Source organism: Carassius gibelio, chromosome B22 (genome assembly GCF_023724105.1).
Source record: "Carassius gibelio isolate Cgi1373 ecotype wild population from Czech Republic chromosome B22, carGib1.2-hapl.c, whole genome shotgun sequence".
Lineage (NCBI taxonomy): Eukaryota > Metazoa > Chordata > Actinopteri > Cypriniformes > Cyprinidae > Carassius > Carassius gibelio.
The window spans coordinates 48171218-48173717 of NC_068417.1; the positions used below are offsets into that span (position 1 = coordinate 48171218).

Sequence of the window (2500 nt, forward strand, 5' to 3'; positions counted from 1 at the left end):
CCTGGTATTCCCAGGCGGTCTCCCATCCAAGTACTAACCAGGCCCAAACCTGCTTAGCTTCCGAGATCAGACGAGATCGGGCATAGCCAGGTTGGTATGGCCGTAAGCGAAGTCTGCTGCAAAGAGAGGGCTATTTAAAGAGCAGCCAATCTTATCGCCAGTACATTATATAAGTAGGAAAGAAAGCCCAAAAGCTTAAAGCACCTGGTATTCCTAGGCAGTCTCTCATCAAAGTACTAACCAGACCTAAACCTGCTAAGATTCAGAGATCGGGCATTGACTCTATTTTTTGGCAAAATTATTATAAACTAAGTGAAAAATGTCCAAAAAGCTTACAGCACCTGGTATTCCCAGGCGGTCTCCCATCCAAGTACTAACCAGGCCCAAACCTGCTTAGCTTCCGAGATCAGACGAGATCGGGCATAGCCAGGTTGGTATGGCCGTAAGCGAAGTCTGCTGCAAAGAGAGGGCTATTTAAAGAGCAGCCAATCTTATCGCCAGTACATTATATAAGTAGGAAAGAAAGCCCAAAAGCTTAAAGCACCTGGTATTCCTAGGCAGTCTCTCATCAAAGTACTAACCAGACCTAAACCTGCTAAGATTCAGAGATCGGGCATTGACTCTATTTTTTGGCAAAATTATTATATACTAAGTGAAAAATGTCCAAAAAGCTTACAGCACCTGGTATTAACAGGCAGTCTCCCATCCATGTACTAACCAGGCCCAAACCTGCTAAGATTCAGAGATCGGGCATTGACTCTATTTTTTTGCCAAATTATTATATACTAAGTGAAAAATTTCCAAAAAGCTTACAGCACCTGGTATTCCCAGGCGGTCTCCCATCCAAGTACTAACCAGGCCCAAACCTGCTTAGCTTCCGAGATCAGACGAGATTTTTTTTTTTTTTTTTTTTTTATTAACAAATTTAAAATATTTCATTAAAAACATTGTACACATTTTCCACAGAAGCATAACAAACAAAAACAATAATTATTTGCCACAGGTTTGATAAAAGCCATTTCTCTAAACACCAAACACATTTATTTCACTTTACATTCAATAAATAACCTTTTATCTCCATTTTTCTTTTTGAAATACAATTAAGGCATTAGCATACCATGATACAATGTATAAAAACATTATAATAATAAATAATAATACAAATTTAAACCAAACATTGTATTCTTAGTCTACCTCCTCCTCCTCATCTTCCCTCAACACTTGAAATTTATTCTCAAACAAATGTTTCCCCTTATTGTATTTTTCCCTAAAATGTCTTTTTTTTCTGGCCACATTCACATTTGGTATTACCTTAAGGGTTCTCCTTCTTAATGTCACCCTTTTGTCCTTTCTATCATCCATTCTGTCCACTCCTTTCTCCTCTTCAGTTATCTCTTGCATTTCCTCCTCCTTTTCTTTTAGTCCTTGGTTCTCCATTTCCTCCAATGCCCCTTGTGTTACTTCCTGTGATGTCAATATTCCTTTGTCCATTTCTCCTTCCAGCCTTTTCTCTTCCAATTCCATTTCTTTCTCCTCTTCAGTTATCTCTTGCATTTCCTCCTCCTTTTCTTTTAATCCTTGGTTCTCCATTTCCTCCAATACCCCTTGTGTTACTTCCTGTGATGTCAATATTCCTTTGTCCATTTCTCCTTCCAGCCTTTTCTCTTCCAATTCCTTCTTATTTTCCACAATAGCCTCTTTATTCACACCATCCTCTTCCTCATTCTCTCCACCATTTTGTAATTCAGTTTCTTTTGACATTCGCCCTCCTACACCTTCTGACTCTTTATTTTGAATTTCATTCTCCATCCAACACTCACATCTTATGATCACCTTTCTGCAATCCGGGCACTTAATTGCATCGCAATCCCTTGCGTAATGACCCTGGCCATTGCACTGATGACATTTAAAATCTGGACAGTCTTTGAACACATGTCCCGGATTCATGCACAATCGACAGGTTTTAACCTGACGATCATGCATGATCCTGAAATACTGTGTTCCCTCCTCCGTATCAAACTTTGTACTGTATGGCAGAGACACTACTTCTTTAGGAAATTTCACCCTTAGGTACCTTGTACCATCCGCAATGTCTGTGCCTGGATACATTCTTCTTATGATGTCTGAAACAGGTGTTACGCCCCAATTTTGTAATTTAATTAAAATGTCAGAGTCCTCAATATAGGCTGGCAAATGTATGAAAGAAACCACATACTCCCTTGTTTTCAGTTGTCGAATCTCACACAGTTTTCCTTTTATCATTAATCCTTCATCTAATCCATCGCACGCCTCCCTGTTTATCAGTGTAATTTCATATTCTTTTACTTGCCTTGGTCTGACTGCTAGAATCTTTCCTCCTCCAATCCTTTCGTTCACTGCTTTGATAATGTCCTCTGCTCTTGCATCTCTCTGATCCGCCATGTCAACAATTACTGTAGCCTCTTTAGAGTAAATCCTCTTGTTATAATCCATTCGTCCTTGTCCATCTCGTTGTTCTTTA

At 39.3% G+C, this 2500-nt stretch overlaps 2 non-coding genes across 2 annotated transcripts in view; both read right to left on the reverse strand.

Moving 5' to 3' along the window:
- LOC128009290 (5S ribosomal RNA) overlaps nt 1-108 on the reverse strand; it is a 119-nt gene extending 11 nt beyond the window's left edge. The window contains exon 1 of the ribosomal RNA XR_008181004.1: nt 1-108. This exon is cut by the window's left edge and continues 11 nt beyond it. This is a non-coding gene — a ribosomal RNA (5S ribosomal RNA).
- A 221-nt stretch (nt 109-329) lies between these two features.
- Nucleotides 330-448, reverse strand: LOC128009291 (5S ribosomal RNA). The gene has a single exon (XR_008181005.1). It is a non-coding gene; the product is annotated as a 5S ribosomal RNA (ribosomal RNA).
- Between the last annotated feature and the right edge of the window lie 2052 nt (nt 449-2500).